Source organism: Sapajus apella, unplaced genomic scaffold (genome assembly GCF_009761245.1).
Source record: "Sapajus apella isolate SASKATOON/1434 unplaced genomic scaffold, GSC_monkey_1.0 scaffold28, whole genome shotgun sequence".
Classification (NCBI taxonomy): Eukaryota; Metazoa; Chordata; class Mammalia; order Primates; family Cebidae; genus Sapajus; species Sapajus apella.
The window spans coordinates 20,616,482-20,638,505 of record NW_022436968.1 but is presented as its reverse complement, the minus strand read 5'-3'; the positions used below and the strand labels follow the sequence as shown (position 1 = coordinate 20,638,505).

The window sequence follows — 22,024 nt, the reverse complement described above, 5'->3', positions numbered from 1 at the left end:
ACAGTGAAAATGATAGGAGAAGTCCTGCTTACATTTCCCAGGTTCAAAACCAGCAAAGGAAAATGTCACCAGAATTTCAGGAAGTGTAAGGAAAATGTTTGCTCTGAATCCTCTGCAATGTTGAAGAAGTTTCAAATTCATAGTAAAAATAATTAACTAGTTTAGACAGAATTATTATGGTCAACAGTGTCTTACTTTGTGAAACATTAATTATTGGCTAGGTGCAGTGGCTCATGTCTGTAATCTGGCAGGCAGATTGCTTGGGCTCATGAGTTTGAGACCAGCCAGGCAACATGGCATAACCCTGTTTCTACAAAAAATAAAAAATTAGCCAGGTGTAGTGGCCCATGCCTGTAGTCCCAGCTACTTGGAGGGCTGAGGTGGGAGGATCGTTTGAGCCCAGGAGGAGAAGCTTGCGGTGCGCTGAGATCATGCTACTGCACTCCAGCCTGTGTGACAGAGCGAGACCCTGTCTCAAGAAAAAAAAGAAAAGGAGACATTATGCTTTTCTTATCCTAATAAGCGTCAATACCTGGAGAAGCATCTGTAGTAAGTTAGCTTTGGAGTCTAGATTCAGAATATAAGAAGTGATTTTGGCACAGAGGACTGTGAAACCCAAATTTATGTCAAGTGATAGATATATTACAAACTGTTCCCTATGAAAACCTCACAGAACCACTGGCTGAAAAACTCCATTCCTTTTAGTCACTATAATAAGGCAGCATGTGTGTGTTATGTGCAAGAAAAGAAATTTCAGAGAAATGGTGATTCCTGGGAGCTGGGTATGGTGGCTCATGCCTGTAACCCCAGCACTTTGGGAGGTTGAGATAGGAGGATCGCTTGAGGCCAGGAGTTTGAGACCAGCCTGGTCAACATAGCAAGACCCCATCTCTCTAAAAGAGAAATGGTCATTCCTTTTACAGCATATGAAAATTGGATTTCAGACTTTCTGTTTTGAGGATTAACAAACTTTCTGATACTAGTGATAACTGGAAGGCTCTCACAAAATTGAAATGACAGGTGTTATAACAAGCAGGCAACCTTAAAGCAAATTAGAATGTTTAACAAAAAGGCTCTACTTTAAAAAACTTCTTTGCAATGAATAAACAGGCGGAAAGAAAACATTGGTTTGAGTTAATCACAATTTCCCATTCTCCAGCTGGCAAATGGTTTGGGGAGGCATGTGAACCAGTTCTGGTCAAAGAAGCCAATGGAGTTTGTGGGAGGGCCTGCTAAGGGACATCAGGAAAAAGTTTATTGAGGTCAGGGACTGTGGCTTCACTCTCTATTATATCTACAGAAACCTCCTAGCACAATGCCTGGCACATAGGGGATGCTCAAACATTTTCTAAATGGATAATACGGGGGAAAGAGTTTCAGCTAGTAACTAGCTGAGTATCTCCAGGTGTTTATTTAACGTCTCTTAGCTTTAATATACTCATCTGCAAACTGGTCTAGGTAAGTAGTTATCAACCTTGTCTGGGTTCTGTAAAAGGATTTCCCAAGGTAGAAGGAACAAAAAGGGTAGGGAGAACAAGGGAAGAAGGGACAGAGAGGTTTTGGATCTTCCACTCTTGCATTTCCACCAGAGCTGCTTCATTTTTATATGCTGGGCTTCTGTGTAAGATTTTATCTGAAGAAGAGTTCTGTTGTTTTTAACAACTCTAAAGTTCACTGGTGAAATTATGTCTTTCAGATGGAAAATTCTGTAACTTTATGGCACATGCCAGAAATTAAACAAGTACAAGTGCTGAAATCTTCAGGTACTTCATTCAGATTTCTGCTTAAATGTTACTTTTCAACATCTTTAAAAAAATAGTGGCCAGGCACAGTGGCTCCTGCCAGTAATCCCAGCACTTTGGGAGGCTGAGGTGAACAGATTACCTGAGGTCAGGAGTTTGAAACCAGCCTGGTGGTCACAGGCCAACAGAGTGAAACCCCATCTCTACTAAAAATACAAAAATGAGCTGGGCGTGCTGGCGCATGCCTGTAGTCCCAGCTACTCAGGAGGCTGAGGCAGAAGAATCGCTTGAACCTGGGAGGCAGAGGTTACAATGAGCCAAGATCGTGTCACTGTACTCTAGCCTGGGAGACAGAGCTAGACTCTGTCTTAAAACAAACAAAAAAAAGCCTTTCCCTTTCCATTTTCTGTCAGTCTCTATTCCCTTACATTGACTTATTTTTATTCACGGCACTTATTATATTATGTACTTAATGTTAATTGTCTCCCATCTGGCATTAGTGGACCCAACTGATCAGTTATTAGGCCAAGGAACTTTTGAATATTTTGTACACCGCAGTATCTCCATCACCACCTATAGTAGTGCCTGGCATAAGCAATTGCTCAATAAATATTGGGTGGATCAATGAATAGGAATGAATGAAGTTGAAACTTAATCTAAAGAAGATTAGGTAAAAGAACATTTAGGGCTGGGTGTCTGGGTGGTGGCTCACGCCTGTAATCTCAGCTCTTTGGGAGGCTGAGGCAGGCAGATCATTTGAGCCCAGGAGTTTGAGGCCAGCCTGGGCAACATGGTGAAACCCTGTCTCTATAAAAAATACAAAAATTAGGCATGGTGGCATGCCCCTGTAGTCCCAGCTACATAGGAGCCTGAGGTGGGAGGATCACCTGCGCCCAGGAGTTCAAGATTGTGCTGAGTTGTGATCGCACCGCTGCACTCCAGCCTGGGTGACAGAGTTAGACTGTCTCAAAAACATGGTACAGTAGGGTTATTTTCATTCCCAGGTTATATCTGTGGCTTGACCTACTACAATTCAAGTCTGAACCATCAAGCTGCTAACCACCTCAAGGTTCATTGTGAATGTACAAAACAAGCACCTCAAACTTTTAAATCATTCCCAAATCTCAGGCTTCTTACTTAGCCTCAAGGCTACTAAGATTTGTGTTCATACTAAGTGGCCTCCAGCAGGTTACATTTTTGAAACATTAAAGCAGTGTTTCTCAAAATATAGTTTGTGAACAACCTGTGAATCCAGGCTTTACAAAAAAAAATAAAACTAAATTGACTGGGTGCAATGGCTCATGCCTGTAATTCCAACAATTTGGAAATTTGGTGGGCTTGGATCGAGGAATTGGAGAATAGCCTGAGCAACATAGTGAGATGCCATCTCCATGAATAATAAAAAAATTAGCCAGGCATGATGGTGCATACCTATAGTCCCAGCCACTCAGGAGGTTGAGGTGGGAGAATCACTTGAGCCCAGGAGAGGCTGCAGTGACCCATGATTGCACCACTGCACTGCACTACAGACCGGGCAACAGAGGAAAACCTCTTCTCAAAAACAAAAAACAAAAAACCACCAACCAACCAACCAACCAACCAACCAAATACCACCATCGCCAACAAAAAAACAGCTAAATTTATGATCTCTAGAAGCAAGGAATTTGCATTTTAACTCTTACAACATTTTTTACTCAGACGTCTGGAAGTCACTATTTTTTAATCTGTATTTATTCTTTGTAATTTTATATTCTGGTTGTAAACAGCACACATAGAAACATTCTGTAATTATAGTTGTCATGAGATATGAGGCCAATATTTATATCTAGAGACTATGAAACTCTGTTAGCTGCTAGAAAATTTTCCAACCTTATGTTATGTTCCTATATACGAGATAAAATTACTTCTGGCCATGAGGCCCCAGGATAGACGATGTCTCTTTTCCATTTTTGTTTAAAGAGGGCAACAACAATAGGTTGATGTAGTTTATGATCAAAATATAAGTTTATAGGGAGAGCCACAAATCTTGATTTAACAACCACTAGATATCATTTTCTTGGAATGTGGTAGTATCAGAGATGGAGCTTCCATATCCAAACTATTTATGAGGATGAAGAAAGTCAAAAGACTTCTTCTGATATCTTGGGAGAGATGAGGAGAGGATGCTGAGAATAGAGTAAGTGTGTCCATGTGAGGAGAGAGGGCCCACATCACAGCATGTGTGACACAGTGGTATATAAGAAAGAAATACTACGTAAAGAAAACAAAAACGTCAGTAGAGTCTTTCTGAGATTGGCTAAAACTGATGAAGAGTCTATAAATGATATAAACTAAACTGAGAAAGAAATATATTTAACAAAAGAAGTGTAAGACTTTTACATGGAAAACTGCAAAGCATTTACTGCAAGAGATTAGAGAGCTAAGTAAATAGAGACATCCATGTGAGTAAACTGAATGACTTAATATTAACATGGCGATATTCCGCAAACAGATTCAATGCTATTCTTATCAAAATTCTGGCTCCCCACCCCCCACCAGAAATTAACAAGTCAATCCTAAAATTCACATGAAAATGCAAGGGCCAAGAATACCCAAAACAATCCTGAAAAAAAACAAAGTTGCAGAACTTAGCCTTCCCTCATTCAAAACTTACTAGATAACTATAGTACTCAAGACTATGCAGCACTGCACGAGGCTAGATGTAAAGATCAGTGGAAGAGAACTGGGAGTCCAGAAATAAATCTATACACTTACGGTCAACTGCTTTTTTTAAAAAAATTGTGGTAAAGAACACACAACATAACATTTACAATCTTAACACTTGTAAATTTACCACATATACAGTTCATTAGTATTAACTATATTTACATTGTTGTGCAACAGCCCTCCAGAACTTTTTCATCTTGCATATCTAAAACTCTATACCCATTGAATAACACCTTCCTGTTTCCATGGCAATGACTATTCAACTTCTGTTTTTATGAGTTTGATTACTTTAGAAATTGCACATAAGTAGAATCATATAGTATTTGTCTTTTTGTGACTAGCTTATTTCAGTTAGCATAATGTCCTCAAGGTTCATCCATGTTTTAGCATGTAACAGGATTTCCTTAATTCTATGGCTGAAAAACATTCTATTGTTTGTATGCCTATGTATGCTGCATTTTCTTTATCCATTCACTTACTGATAGATATTTGGGTTGCTTCTATCTCTAGCTATTGCAAATAATGCTGTAATGAACATGGGTGTGCAAACATCTCTTCAAGACCCTGCTTTCAATTCTTTAGGATATTTAACCAGATGTGGGTTTGCCGGATCACACAGTAATTCTAAGTTTAGCTTTTTGAGGAACCATCAAACTGTTTTCCATAGTGGCTACATCACATTTTACAGTCCTACCAGTACTGCATAAGGGTCCTAATTTCCCCACATCTTTGCCAGCACTTGTTAATTGCTGGGTTTTTTTTTTTTTTGACAGTGGCCTCCTAATGGGTGTGGGATGATATCTCATTGTGGTTTTGATTTGCATTTCTCTGATTAGTGATGTTGTGCATCTTTTCATGCTTGTTGGCCATTTGTATATCTTCTTTGGAGAAATGTCTACTCAAGTCTTTGCTCATGTTTTTAATTGGGTGTGTTGTTTGTTGTAAAGTTTATTTATGGTTAATTGATTTTTGACAAGGGCACCAAAACAATTCAATGGGTAAAGAAGAGTCAACAAATGGTGCTCAGACAACTGGATATCTACATACAAAAATTAAAATGGACCAAAGACCTAAATGTAAGACCTAAATGTTAAAAAGTAAAAAGTTTATGTAACAAAAGACGCTATCAAGAAAGTAAAAAGGCAGTCCATAGGATGGGATAAAATATTTGGAAATCATACACATGACAGGGGTCCAGTATCCAGAATATATAAAGAACTCTTAAAACTCAACAAATAAAAAGATAGAAATTAAGTTTAAAAATAGGCAAATAATTTGAATGGACAGGTCTCCCTGGAGAAAAACATAACATTATATAGCAATAATAAAGCAATAAACATGATAAAAAATGTTCATCATTAGTCAAATCAAAACCACAATGAGACAACACTTCACATCTACTAGGATGACTAATAAGAAGACTATAAGTAGTATATCCATACAACAGAATATTATTCAGCAATAAAAAGAAATGAGGTACTGATACACACTACAACATGAGCGAACATTGAAAACACTATGCTAGACACAAAAGGCCACATATTGTATGATTCAATTTATGTGAAATAGTCTCAATAGGCAAATCCAAAGAAACTGAAAGTAGGTTAGTGGTTACTGGGGATTAGGTGGGGAGGCAATGGGAAATGCTTGTTAATGGGCAGGGGTTTCTTTGCGGGGGATGAAAATGTTCTGGAATTAGTGATGATAGCAACACAACAATGTGAATACACTAAAAACCACTGAACTGTGTACTTTAAAGGGAGAATTCTGTGTATGTTAATTATACCTAAAAAATAAAACCCCAAAACTAAACTGAGAACTACTCTAAAGATTAAAAAACAGAAATTCGAATATTCCCCACATATGATCATATGATGTCTGACCTTCCTTCGGAAATAGTATGGGCCAGCAGAAAAAGCAGAGATTTTAAGTATCAACTCAAATTACAGCTCAATTACATACTAGGTATAAGATCCTGGGAAAGCCATTTAAGCCTCCCCAGCCTCAGTTTAATCACTTGTAACAAAAATAATACCTACCCTCACAGGTGGATGTTAGGATTAAAATCCCTCGAATGTAGGAGGACTTCACACAGTAGCCCCAATCTTAACTGTCTGCTGTCAGTGAGTGGGTCATTCTCCATAGTTACCATAGAGTTAAAAATACTGTTATATTGCCTGTAAGTAAAGAATGGGAGCTCTTTTCAAAAATCAGGTCTTTACTTCTAAGAAGGCTTGCCTAACCAAATCTTTATAGATAGAGAGGTAACTGGAAGGGAAAAAATTCAAGCACAATGACTGCAAAAATACATTTAAGTAACTATGTGTATTAATAAGCATTATGTTGGATCTTGAGAATGCAACTTTGAAAAAGGAGCGGCCGGGCGTGGTGGCTCACCCCTGTAATCCCAGCACTTTGGGAGGCCGAGGCAGGCAGATCACGAGGTCAAGAGATCGATACCATCCTGGCCAACATGGTGAAACCCCGTCTCCACTAAAAATACAAAAATTAGCCAGGTGTGATGATGGGTGCCTGTAATCCCAGCTACTCGGCAGGCTGAGACAGGAGAATCGCTTGAACCTGGGAGGTAGAGGTTGCAGCGAGCCGAGATCGTGCCACTGCACTCCAGCCTCGCTACAGAGTGAGACTCCATCTCAGAAAAAGAAAAAAAAAAGTTTAGGGGATGGGAAAGGAAAGTAATATATTTAATAGTCTTCTCAGTTACATACATAAAACATTTTTTCAGGTGAAATTTAATTAGAATAAGAAAAGCAGAAAAGCAAAGGTTTTTGTTTATAACAGAACTGGGATTCTGTGGGGCCAGTAAGAAAGTAAGGAACTTTTGGCTGGGTGCTGTGGCTCATGCCTGTAATCCCAGCACTTTAGGAGGCCAAGGTGGGTAGATCACTTGAGGCCAGGAGTTTGAGACCAGCCTGTAATCCTAGCTACTTGGGAGGCTGAGGCATTGAGAATCTGGGTGGTGGAGGTTGCAGAAAGCCGAGATTGCACCATTGCATTCCACCCTGGGTGACACAGCAAGACTGTCTCAAAAAAAAAAGTAAGACACTGGCAAGGGAAAGATAAATGTGGATGTGTATGACAGTACCCATTTGCACAGACATCCTTTCCCAAGTGGATCCTTCTTCCTGAAATTGTTCTTAATTCATCCTCTGGAGGATGAATTATTCTATTCTCCTTATTCTAATAAAAGAGTCCATTCCATGATCCCATTTACCCAAATCCTCTCACTGTTTACCATGTGTGGTATATGTAGTTTCATAAAGGAGTAGACATAGAGGGATACAAAACCAAGGCAAACAGTCAGTGTAAAAAATGGGAAGTTACTGTTTCTGGATCTTTAGAGAAAAGGAATTTGAATGCAGGGGAGAAACAAGCAGCACTAAAAAAGGAGTGGTGGCTTTTAGTCAAATTTTAATAGTTACGAAGTTTCAACTGTATAGCTACAAATAGGCACGAGAAATAACTCCTATTGACATATATTTTTAGTGAAACCAAGTTAGATGAGAAATGAAATATCTTGGTAAAAACATTTACTCTATATACTTTTCCCTACTAGTGGTATGCATGCAACCTGTGGCAAAACTTTCAGCTGCTTGTGAAAGTCTTATTCTCTCTTAAAGAAATGTTTATTTTAACATAATTTGGTGTTTACAGTCTTATACAAAGTGCCAACCGGCTTAATGGAATATTCTGACATGAGAAAAGGAAGGATTGGGAAATGTGTGAGTAGAATCATATCCACCAAAATTTGTAGTTGGCTTCATAGCTTATAGTTTTATAAAAGTAACTTTTGTCAATAAAATACAAAAGTTAATTTATTTTAATTAAAGAAATCCTATAATTAAAGGACTCCCACAAGCAACCTGTTCACAAAGGAGGTAGTATAGAATATGGCTATAGAACACTGGGGCCAGACAAGGGGGGTACTGGCCCTGCCATGGAACTTTCTACGCTCTCAGTTTTCTCACCTATAAATGGAGGTAATAATATTAGCTACTTCAGAGGGTTATGATGAAGATTAAATGAGGAAGTACACATAAAATGTTTAGCATGGTATCTGATACAAAGTAAGCGATCAATATGTATTTGCTATTATTATTATTTATAAAGTGAAGAATGGCTTCCACAATGTTCAGATCACAATTTCCTAATCAGAATTGTGTTGTATTTACTTGTGTTGTGGCTATTAATCAGTTTTATCTGAGAAGGCAGGTCTAAGCACTAACCACTTCAAAGGCATTTTTTTCTTTCCTTTCCTCCTTAAATTGTTCTGTCCATTGTATAGACAAATAACAAGTTTTGCTATTCATTAAAAGTTACTGCTGAGTGATAATCCTGCAGTTTCTAAGGAGGAGCAATAAAACTATTTAGGGTTGCAAATATTATACAAGAAATAGATTTGAGGTAAACCAGTAAGAAGCATATTTGACTTTGTTATTTATTATATTTTCTTTTTCTTTTTTTTTTTTGAGACAGAGTCTTGCCTTGTCACTAGGATGGAGTGCAGTGGCACAATCTCGGCTCGATGCAACCTCCTTCTCCTGGGTTCAAGAGATTCTCCTGCCTCAGCCTCCTGAGTAGCTGAGACTACAGGTTTGTACCACCATGCCCAGCTAATTTTTGTATTTTTAGTAGAGACGGGGTTTCACCATGTTGGCTAGGATGGTCTCGATCTCTTGACCTTGTGATCTGCCCGCCTTGGCCTCTCAAAGTGCTGGGATAACAGGCGTGAGCCACCATACCTGGCTAACTTTGTTATATTTTCTAAACAAATGCCACTCTAAGTTGCCAGTGATGGAACCATTTGTTACTTGGCTCTGTGTATGAAAAGGTATTTCATATGCTTCATTCTCTGGCCATATCAGGAAAGACAAAAACTGATGAAACATTTATTCCTTTGCTACTATCCTCAGTGCAAAGGTTTCTTTCCATCACCCAGGCACATTGCCTTTATGTTTACCTACTGTTAACATATAAATTAATTTACTTGAAAATAAATTGCCAAAAATAATTTTATTAATGACATGTAATAATTAAATATTCTTGAGAGGTTTCTCCTACTTTAAGACTTCTCCTCTTAGTATCAAAATAATAATCATAAATGAGAACTCAAATGCTATGTAATTGACTTAAGTCCATTTTAAATTTTGTTCCCAGTGGAGATACAGAATAGGTTTCCATCTTCTAGTAATTAGTCTAATAGTTATTAAATATACCTTATTTTTCCATTGTAATCAAAGAAATAAAATGAAATACCACTATTTGTCTATTAAATTGGTAAAGATTAAAACAAAAATAACCCAGTGTTGGCTGGGGTTAAGACAAATGTATTTTCTTGAATGGCTGCATCCATGTTTAATGTATTTTATTTTTTAAAAAAGTAACCAAAGTAAGAAACACTGGGGGACCTGGATCAATAAAATGTAGTATACCAAAATAATAATATATCACACAGCAATGAAAATACATGGAAAAATATTCATGGTAAATTGAGAATATTTACTCACACAAGAAATATTTATTAAATATTTACTATGTGTCAGACACTATGCTAGCTGGGTAATAGGTTGCTAAGAATAAGTAAGACAGGCATTGTCCTTGTCTTTACAGAGATGATCAAGTCTGCTGTTGATTTATCTCTCTAGGCATTTTGTATGTATGTTTATATACACCCAGTAGGAAACAACGAGACATTAATAGCTTTTCTTTTTTTTTTTTTTTTTTTTTTTTGGGAAACAGGGTCTCACTTTGTTGCCCTGGCTAGAGTGCAATTGTGCAATCATAGTTCGCTGCAGCCTGGAATTCCTGGGCTCACCAATCCTCCCACCCTCAGCCTTCTGGGTAGCTGGGAATACAGGCATTCACCACTACACCCAGCTAATTTTTAAGTCAATTTTTTAAGAGACAGTAGTCTCACTATGATACCTACGCTGGTCTTGAACTCTTGGCTTCAAGTGATCTTCCTGCTTCAGCCTCCAGAAAAAAAATTTTTTATTGAGGTATAATTAACAAATAATTAAAATGTACAGATATTAGATGTTCTGTTGAATAAGTTTTGAAAATCTTATAGGCACACGTAACTATTCCCCCACAAAGACATGGAACATTTCCACGGAAAGTTCCCCTATACTTCCTTCTAGTCAATCCTCACCTCTCCATATTGCTCTGTGTATTTTCTTGGTAAGGTGCCTGATTTCCATAGCATAAATAGACCACAACTTATTCATTTTCCTATTGATGGACATGTGAGCTGTTTCCAGTTTTGAACTATCATGAATAAGCCTGCTACTTTGTGTAATAAATGCATCTATAAGACATTAACATGTTTCCATTTCTTTTAAGTAAATGCTGAAAATTGGAATTACTGTATCACAATGTAAATATATGCTTAACTTAAATGAAAATGCCAATTTTCCAAAGCAGTTGTGCCACTTTATATTCCCACCAACAATGCATGACGTTCCTTTGGTCGTTCCCCTTCCTTGTCCACATTTGGTGGTGTTATTTTTATTTTAGCCATTCTAGTAAGTATGAAATTATATTCAACTATGATTATAATCTGTCTTTCCGTGATGGCTTAAAGATGCTGAGTACCTTTCTATGTTTATTCATTTATCTTCTTTTATAAAGTATATGTTCAAGTATTGCTCATTTTAAAAGCTGGGTCACTGGTATTTATATTGTTCATCTGTAGAAATTTTTAAAATATGTATTCTGAAAACAAGTCCTTTGTCAGATATTTGTGCTGTGGACACATTTTTCCAGCTAGTGGCTAATCTACTCATTTTCTTAATGGTGATTTTTGATAAACAGAAGTTTTTTTTGACATAACAAGGTCCATTTTTTTTTTCTTTTATGGTTAGTGCTTTTTGTGACTCGTCCAAGAGATCTTTGCCTATCCTGGTTTGTGAAGATAATCTTCTATGTTTCAATGAAGGATTGTGACATGAAGAAAAATGGCAGAGTGGAAGTGTTCAAAGCTAATCAGAATGCCCTGCAGAGGAAAAGAAGCAACAGAGTCAAGGACAGTAAGGAGGCAGTTACCTAACTCCAAAATGAAGTGATGCAATTTTAGTCTTGCTTGACAAACAGTGTAACTGAAGAAGAGATAAATAAAGGCGAGATTTAGAAGAAAAAACATGAAACTTGATTAACAGAATATAATGTATAAAAGAGGTTATGTTAAAATGATTTGAAGAGCCCAAGTCTAAATGATTCAGAGGGTGCCAATGCTAACAAAGACAGGAAAATCTGAAAGTAGATTTCATTGTGGATATTACTATAGAAAAAAACAGGGAGTTTAGTTTTATAAATCTTACATTTAGTATGATAAGAGAATATTCAAATGAAGATTTCTCGTTGACAATCAGGAATAATGAAGCTTGTAAAGGGCAAAGAGGAGAAACGAAGGCTAGATTTATAAATCATTAGCAGAGAGCAATGCTTTTCAAAGTATCATCCAAGTATCAGGAACATCAATATCACCTGGGAGCATGCTGGACAATTGTCAGGCCCCATCTCAATCAGAAACTCTGAAGGTGAGGTCCTGCAATCTGTTTAATAAAGCTTCCAGATGATTCTAATGCACTCTAAAGTTTGAGAACAACGGTACACAAGTTAGAGCTGAGGCATAAGCACAGAAGGCAAGTGAAGAAAGTTAACAGAATCCCGCAATTACCAATCCCTAGGGAAGAGTCATGGCAGACAGAGAAAACTCAGTAGAGAAGAGATTATAAATGAAAGGCTAATAAGCCGGTCACCCAAAAGCCAAGCAGAAGAGGGTCATGAAGTTTCTAAGTTTGGTTTATTCTGAGAGAGACAGAGACAGAGACAGAGAAATGCACATAGAATGAAAGTGCTCTTTCTCTAGTCAAGAACTCCAACCCCAAAATGAAGGTCATATTGTTTTGAGGAAGAATTATTAATCATGATCTACTTTCCAGGCTAGCTTTCTGTCAAATAAGGGAAATCTGCAGAGTAATAATAAAATATATGCTGCTACACAACCACATGTTTTTGAAAGGGAAAGGAGAAACTGGCAGGCATTTTACATATGCAAATTCATTTACTACTTAATGATTTTTGGTATCATTTGTCACAGTGGTAGCTGCAGGATTCAAGCCCACCTGACTTCAAAGTTCCTGATCTTCCTATTGTATCAAGTTGCCTATTTATTTTCAAAAACTCAATTTGTGAATCGAGAGCTATACTTTTCAAATGATATTTTTTCTTCATTTGTACAAAGAAGACTGCTGAGCTTTTCATGGCGGCCCAAGTGACAATGAGTAATATATCACTTTCGAGAAGGAAGGAGAGAAATGAGCAGTAGTGTGAAAGGCAAGCAGAGTCACAATATGTTGTTGTTCTAGGATTAGAGAAATAACATCATGCTTATATGCTACTGGGGAACATCCACTGAATGAGGAAGAACTGATGATGCAGGAGAGAGAGGAACTACTTTAAGAGATGAATGAAGATATATAATCATGTGTACATGTGTATCATGTGTATTTGGCTAATCACATGACTGAGGGATAAGCAATTCACTGCACACATTTTTGTGCAGTGAATGATTTTTATGTTTTTAAATGACTTAAAAAACCAAAAGAAGAAAAATATTTTGTGACAGTGAAATTATATAAAACTCAAATTTCAAAAAAAAAAAACAACACAAAAACTCAAATTTCAGTGTCCATAAATAAAATTCTATTCCAACAATGACATGCCCATCTGTTTACATATTGTCTATGGCTGCTTTTGCATTACAATGGCAAAGTTGAGTAGCTACAACAGAGACTGTGTAGTCCTAGACAAAAATATTCTGTTCCATTACAGGCAGTGTGTGCTAACCCTGGCATACACAGCCTATGCACCTGTGCTCTAAACCATAGATGTAACTAACCAGAATAGACTGACTTCAAGTCACCCAAATATTTCATTAATGAAGACTAAAAGTCAGTGTTGAACAAAGGGGATAAATTCAATGGATTTCATCCAGCCAGCTATTTGATCAATCAACAATATTTACTGAGTCCAGTGCCAAGCACTAGAGATACAAAATGAACAAAACATGCATGGTCCTTATTCTCATGGAATTTAAATTCTTACAAGAAAACAAACAAATAAAACAAAAACAAGAGACAAGTAAGCAAGATTATACAGCTTGTGATAAGTGCTCGGAAGGAAATAAACATGATCTTATGATGGAGAACAAAAGGGAGTCTGGGGGATTACTCTAGGCAAGGCAGTCAGACAAGGTGTTTCTGAGGAAGCACAGAGTCAACCATGATGTGGCGAAGTGGTATGAGTAAAGCAGACAATATTCTGAGATTTTCACAGACATAGAAATGGGAGGAGGGAGAAATTTATACCTTGTGAATAGCATATGCATAGACTACTTTCCCTGATGAATTTTCCAGTGGTATTTTTACTACAAAGTACACACAGTGTAATTGTATAATGGGTCCAAATGGTTCAGTAACAAAATACAAATTAAAAAAAACCCACAACACTGTATAATTACTTAATTACCCGAAGGATAAGAATGGTTCCAGAGAGCCATTTCTGCTTATCAGGTATATACAGTAACACTTTTGTTTTTTTAAATGGGGGAAAAACATTCCACACAATGTAAGTTTTCAGGATGCTGGCAAATGTGCACATGCCAAAGAAGGTATAAATGGTACACACTGCTTAAAATAACATTAAGCTTTTCCTACTTTTTAATTCTAAGAACATATTACAACAATTAAATATCGAAATGATCATAGAAGAATAAATACTAGAAAGAGTAGAATATTCTTTGGTTGTAATTCATACATAGCTAATGCAGCATAACATACCAGTTGAAGCTTGACAAATGATAAGCTATGAACTTTGGGAAAGAGCTAGCGTCACTTGGTTCTTAATTTCTTTCTTGGCATATACCAACATAACCACTTAAAATACAATCTGTCCATTTTGTGGGATGGCTATGCAGTTTCTTCTATGTTTTAAAATAATTATTTCATTATCCTGTTTCCAGAGTACAACCAACTTTCTACTTAAAATTTAAGCAGGTTGAAGCAGCACAAAAACTGTTCAGTAGTCTTTTAAATATTTATAAAATAATTATGCAATTCTGGCTTATTTCTCCTTATGAAAAATGATAAAAACACATGATTTTCAACCACTTGAAAAGCCAGACACAGGTCTATTGAAACATAGGTACAATTCAATGTAATGATTCATAGTGTCTCTAATAGAAAGATTCAGCAGTTCTCAGTCAAGACCTTATTCCTTCTCTGAATAAATGATGCCTGAAATTTTTATTCTTGTTCTAATGGAATTTCAATGGCCTTCACTGCAAATCTACTGGAAATTTTTGCATATTAAGTGGAAAAAATTAAATGATGTTAACCACATTTTAATGTGATTAAGGCTGACAGGGTCATTATTTCTGCTAATCACTCAGTTTAAAAAGCTCAAACAAAACTTTATAACAGACAAGGTTTTTAATTTTATGTATATCTTGTTGAAATAGAAAAAAAAAGTAGAAGAAAAAGAAGGGAAAAACCACTCTACGGTCCTTGACAAAAATCAATGAGTAGTTCCTACAATTTGCAGATGGGTTTCATTATACTTAATCTGGTGATGTAAAAACAAAAATGCAAAACAATCTTATGCTGCACATGCTCCTCTGGTTTCTTTCCTTTTAAATATGAAGATGGCAGGAAAATGTACTTTGTAGAATTTTGAGTTCTGTGTTTCCTATTTGCTGCTAAATGGAAACAAATACAGTTTTTTCTTTAGATCTTATAGGAAACTAAAAACAGAATTAATGTATAACACCACCTCAAACAATTCTTCAGTGTTCTGTTTTCTAGATTTATCTATGCCATGAAACTACGAATATTTCAAATATATCAGGGTAAACTGAAAATCTTAACTGACAGAAAAATCTCCAAAAAGAGTGACCCTAATTGCTATCAGAAGAATAATAGGGATTCTAATGATCAGCAGTACTTATAGATAATCTGTTTGTTTTGTTTGCTGATAACTTTACTTTTCTCACTGGCTATTCTATACTAGAAGCTTAATATTAAATTAATTATTAAGATTGCAGATATATTTGATATAATTGTGGCGCTCCATTTGCAAAGGACTGTTTTTAAAAGTACATTATAATATTCTTGAAACAAAAATGAGTACGAACCTAGCCAAAAAGATTTAACTAGTATCTTCTCTAATTTTCTGAGTGTTTCAATATTTTCCATAAACAGCAACAATTAAGCTAGGTGCATAGGACACACAACCATATAAGAATGAATCAAATATCTCAGTATCTCTTTTGGTTGGCTGTCAACTGCTTAACCAATACTGGTTGTTGAAAACTATCTTTATCTTTCAGCTATTAAAATAATAATTTCTAAAAACCATTTGAAGACATACAAAAGTAATATCACTATTCCTAATCTAGTAGTTACAGTGTTTTATAGAAACAAAATTAATTTGCTTTTTAAAAATACGACAAGCAAATGGTTTTTAAAAAGAAATACACACCTGAAGTTCAGACAGTATAATTCATATTGATTCACCCCAATCTAGTAAACTTAAACCAAATTCATTAACTAAAAACAAAACATCTCATATATAAATAAGTAAATATATTTTGTATTGTTGTTTTCTAAAGCAGTATGAAACTATGATCATTGCAAATAATAGTCAAACTAACAATTATAAAACTTAAGCTACAGGTGCAGTACCTTTATCCAAAAACCACTCATTCTTTTCATGGTAAATTACTCAATTGCATGCAAACAGATAAATGAGTTTACCTCACTGATCACAATCTAAGCAGCTAACAAAAGCAGAGCACCTGGCCACAAACAAGTCCTTTGAAATGCAATTTAGTATTAAAGTTTGAGAAACTGCTGTTCTGCTTTCCTATTAAAAACCATAACCAAACTGTTTTCAGCAAGAAGTTCAGCCATTTGTGAAGAGAAAGTGATTAGAGTTTAGTAGATTATATAAATATCAAGAAAAGAAGTCAATAATAATGCCGCATTGTGGTCATAATCTTTGGTGTACATGGAAAGGATTATTGTAGAATTATTCTTATTTTAGTGTGACGCTATGCACTGGTGCATCAACTAATAACCCTCCAGAATTTCTGTGCTCATCTAAAAAGAGTCCCTGCTGAATGTTCTAATGCATCTTATTGTGAATCTTCAGCAAATAAAACTTCATGTATGAGCTCATGATGTGCCTTGCTGCCAGAAAGTCACAGACTCTGTGGGAAGCTCTTTATCTTCCCAGCAGTCAGTTCTCTGAGAACATCAGTGCAGCTACTGTAGTTACCTGGAGATTACTTGTATTTTCTCACATCTGTGTCCAGCAATCTAAACCATGATGATAAAGGGTCATTAGGTTTTGAGTGAGGAAGGGGATGGACTAGACAATTTGCTCTGATAAGCTCCTTGTTGGGAGCTCCAGTTTAGAATGTGAAATGTCGGATATGTACAGTTTTACACTAAAAGGAAAAAAGAATTTCACTTTTCTGCACTAACAATTAAAAATGATGTGGTTTAATGTCTCACTATTGTCTACTGGCTCACATTTTATTTGGGGACTTTATAATTAAAAGTATTTAAGAGAAATAATTTTCTGTTTGTAAAATGGACGTCTACGCTCTATTAGCCACAAAGAATTCAGGTACAATTACTAAGATAACTGCTGTTTGGAGCACAGCAAAGCAATTTCCCACAGTGGGACTCACGGTTCAATTTACCAGTTGGGCAAATATTTTGTGCTCTGTAGTGGCCTAGAGAGTTAAAAGCTATAGGTAACATTGGAGTAGTGTTATACTTGGAGAAAAGTTTCTTCAATCTAAATGGATAGTTTAGATTTCGAAGCAAAGACAGCATCCTAAACATTTTCCCAAATTAATATTATAAATATTAAAACCAACATAAAATACAGTTGTTACAGAAACCCTCACTGTCCACTCATTCCCCTAAAACAGGGGCTCAGAATTTGGAACTTAACGCTGTTATTTTATTTTCATATTGGTATTGGATCCTAAATCATTCTGATACTTAATCACATTTTAGAAATCACCAGCTGATAGAATATACTATATTCTTGATTTGATTATAGAATGAGACTACTAATTGCTTAATTTCAAATGGTTTAAGATAATTGTGTCAGATTACAAAAATATAAAAATAATTTGGAGGGGGCATCCTTCAGACATTATATACCATATAGATAGCTTAAAAAGGGGAGGTGTTTTAAAGAAAGACAAAGGGGCTTAAAATGTGCTCTCTAAATTTACATTCATAATTTACCTCTTTCTTTAGGTATGCTTATTGCAGTATAATATTATATCTTAATTTCTACCTACCATCCTATGGAAGGAAATTTTAAGAGAAAATAGTGACTGCAGCAAATAAAATACTCACTTGCCTCAAAGAACTATGTTAAAATAACAAAAGTATGTGAATAAAAGCATACAATATTTTAAAATGAAACATCAGTGATTTGGTTTTTTTGGAAATAGTTTTAAAATGGTATTCATTTAGACTGTTTGAAGGCTTTCCAATGTTGCTAGGGAAGAAAAATAAAAATACTTATTTTCAAAATTGTTTGCTAGCACTAAACACAAGCAAGCAATATTTTCCAACAGATTAAAGATAATGTAAACATTTAAAAACTTCTGTTCTTCCTTTCAATTACATGAATTGTCTAAAAGCCTTTGATGAAAGTCTGTAAGGTGGAAGATATGTCACAATTATCAATATAGAGACATTTCTTAAAATAAAAATTATCATAAAATATAACATTTTGGTAACCAACATTAACATCCAAAGGCAATATGAGAACTCAAATCCATAATAATTATTCATACACCAAACCACTGTAAACCTAAATCATTTCTGAAGACCTGAATGTGTCAAGAACTTTGACAATTATGACTGGAGCCAGGAAACTGGAGCAGTGCAGAATTTCTTATGAATTTCTCAGTTACTTTTTATAAATGCTGTCTTGGATGACAGCTTAATGTGTACCACATGCAATATTTATTCTTCTTCAGTGTCAGACTGTCTAGCCATCCAAGGGAATACAAAGAATGTCACTTATTAGGATAAAAGCACAAGGAAGGTAATCAAGGACATATGTAACATCAGCCAATCATGCCCTATTTCAACATCCTATTCCATTCATAACAGTTCAACAATTATTTGCTTACTGATAACTTGCTTTCAGGCTGTTTGTGTTCACCATAATGGTGGTTTGCATTTATTTTGCTCTTTAGAATTGGACACTTGCTGTGCCATATGTGTTTGTCAAAACTTTATATCTTGTCAGAAATGGCATAGAATATCAAATAATTTCTATTTGTCAGGAACTACTAATACAACAATCAGTTACCCTTGATGTTAATAGGGCAGTGAAATAACTGCAAAATAGCAAATGCATAACTATTATATATTTCATAGCAAAAAATGTCATTAAGTGATACATAGTAAGAAAGTAGGTATTATTTATTAGCTAAGCCACACTCACATATCTTCTTATGGCTAAGAATGTTTAATCAGCATTGTTTTTTCTTTTGTTTCTGTTTTCCAAAATTATGAAGCTGACAGAACTTCCCAATCTACTCCACTGGTCTTTAAGCTATATATGCAAAATTTCCAAGAGACAGCAAGTCGCACTAAAACTTATACTTGGCCACCAATACATATTTTACTTAATAACAGATTTAAAAGAAAATAGCGTCCCATCACACACCATAATCATGAACTGTGTAATTGCTGAAACAATTATTTAATCATGCTTAATCAGAAAAATTTAATTAGATATGGCTTTAACAATGTATTCTAGTAACATTTAAAAGCTTTAACAAGTACTAATTTCAATAGATCCAGACAACTAAGATGTTTGTCTTTGAATACAGGAAAGGAAACAAATGGTTGATATTCTCCATATCCTCTCTTGGTCTCTTTGTTTTCTGTCTCTATTTCAATTTGGCCTGAAGCAGAGAAAGTTCTACGATGCAAGGAATATGCCATGCAAACTATTCCATATAATTTTTCAAAGTAAGACTCAGGAAAAAACCACTTTTATTTATTTATTTATTTGTTTATTTTTTTGAGACAGAGTTTCGCTCTTGTTACCCAGGCTGGAGTACAACGGCGTGATCTCAGCTCACCGCAACCTCCACCTCCTGGGTTCAGGCAATTCTCCTGCCTCAGCCTCCTGGGTAGCTGGGACTACAGGCACGTGCCACCATGCCCAGCTAATTTTTTGTAGTTTTAGTAGAGACGGGTTTTCACCATGTTGACCAGGATGGTCTTAATCTCTTGACCTCATGATCCACCCGCCTCGGCCTCCCAAAGTGCTGGGATTACAGGCGTGAGCCACCGTGCCCGGCCGAAAAAACCACTTTTAAATAATAAAAACATTATCACAGATTTTTCTCTTCCAGTCCTAAAACATGATCACAATTAAAAACATTTTTATTTTAGGTTTAGGGGTACCTGTGAAGGTTTGTTACATAAACACATCACGGGGGTTTGTTGTACATATCATCCAGGTATTAAGCTCAGTAACCAATAGTTATCTTTTCTGCTCCTCTCCTTCTTCCCACCGACTCCCCTCAAGTAGACCCCAGTGGCTATTGTTTCCTTCTTTGTGTTCCTAAGTTCTTATCATTTAGCACCGACTTATAAGTGAGAACATGCGGTATTTAGTTTTCTATCCCTGTGTTAGTTTGCTAAGGATTCCTTTTTTTGAGACAGTCTCGTTCTGTCACCCCGTCTGGAGTACAGTGGCATTGTGCAATCTCTGCTCACTGCAACCTCTGCCTTCTGGGCTCAATCTTGGCTCACTGTGACCTCTGCCTTCCAGGTTCTATCTCCACACACTTGCTGCAAACTCCACCTCCTGAATTCAAATAATTCTCTCATGTTTCAGCCTCTCAAGTAGCTGGGATTACAGGCATGTGCCACCATGCTTGGCTTTTTTTGTTGTTGCTCTATTTTTAGTGGAGAAGAGTTTTTGACTTGTTGCCCAGGCTGGTCTTGAACTCCTGGCCTCAAGTGATGTGTCCATCTCAGCCTCCCAAAGTGCTGGGATTACAGACATGAGCCACCACAACTGACCAACTTTTTTTTGAGACGTGATCACCCAGGCTGGAGTGCACTGGCACAATCATAGCTTACCACAGCCTTGAATTCCTGGGATCCAGCAATCTTTCCACCTCAGCCTCCCACACAGCTGGGACTACAGGTGCAGGCCATAAACCAGGCTAATTTCTTTTTAATTTCTGTAGAGAGAGGGTCCCACTATGTTGCCCAGCCTGCTCTTAAATTCCTGGGCTCAAGTGGTCTTCCTGCCTCAGCCACCTGAGTAGCTGGGACTACAGGTGCATGCCACTGTGCCTGGCTAATGTTTTTATATTTTGTAGACATAGGATGTACCTATATTGCTTAGGCTGGTCTTGAAATCCTGGCCTCAAGGGATCCTCCTGCCTTGGTCTCCCAAAGCACTAAGATTACAGGAATGAGCCACTACATTTGGCCTAATTGCAACATTTTATATAAGCAGGACTTAAGTTAGTTAAGAGAGTTTATTATGTAATTACAACTGCCAGGAACTAACCAATTAACTATAAATCTATCTATGTTCATACACATACAAATGCTTTTCTCTTAGAATTATGAGAATTAAATAAATTATATATCAAGTCAAACGGATCTGACACAGAATAATTTCTGCCACAGGATAATTTCATTTAACATATGTAACATATTTTATTTAATTCTCGTAATTCTATAAGAAAAGCATTACTCTCTCTGACAGGTGAGGAAACCAAGGGCCATAAGGTAACCAACCAATCTTGACTCATGCTTACACAAAACACTGCAATTATGTTTGCTCTACAAAGAGGTATAAGTTTCTGTGTAATTTTCACTAGGATACAAACAAGATAAAACTCTTTGTCTACTTCTGTTGCATGAAAAGCATGCTATAAATTCATAAAATGTTTTATACTCTCTCTCATGACTTTAAGCTAAAAGAAGTTTCCAAAATATTTAACTAGGTTTCTTCACTTCTCTGAGCTTTAGGTTCCTGTTAGTATACGGATAGAAATTTGCCTTCCAAGGTTGTAATGAGGATTAAATGAAATGATAGAACATATGTAAACACCCCAAAGTCCAGCATATAATAGATGGTCAACAAATGGTAGTCATTAATTTTGCCCGAATTGGATGTATATGCACATATGCATATACAATGTTCATTATATTGCTATGCACTAATATAGTACCAAACCAGAACATTATACAAATCATCCATTTGTATTTCAGGTAATAAAGGAGATATGTGGCCAGGCACAGTGGCTCACACCTGTAATCCCAGCACTTTGAGAGGCCGAGGTGGGCGGATCACCTGAGGTAAGGAGTTCGAGACTAGACTGACCAACATGGTGAAACCCGTCTCTACTAAAAATACAAAAATTAGCCAGGCGTGGTGGCATGTGCCTGTAATCCTAGCTACTCAGGAAGCTG

General features: G+C 36.3%; 1 protein-coding gene and 1 long non-coding RNA gene across 3 annotated transcripts in view; both read right to left on the bottom strand.

The window, feature by feature from the left end:
• OLA1 (Obg like ATPase 1) overlaps window positions 1–22,024 on the bottom strand; it is a 174,435-nt gene that overhangs the window by 14,027 nt on the left and 138,384 nt on the right. The window lies entirely within an intron of this gene.
• On the bottom strand, window positions 10,647–20,061 carry LOC116561148. The gene is made up of 2 exons (XR_004273310.1): window positions 19,894–20,061; window positions 10,647–19,570 (listed from the first exon to the last, which is right to left on the bottom strand). It is a non-coding gene; the product is annotated as an uncharacterized LOC116561148 (long non-coding RNA).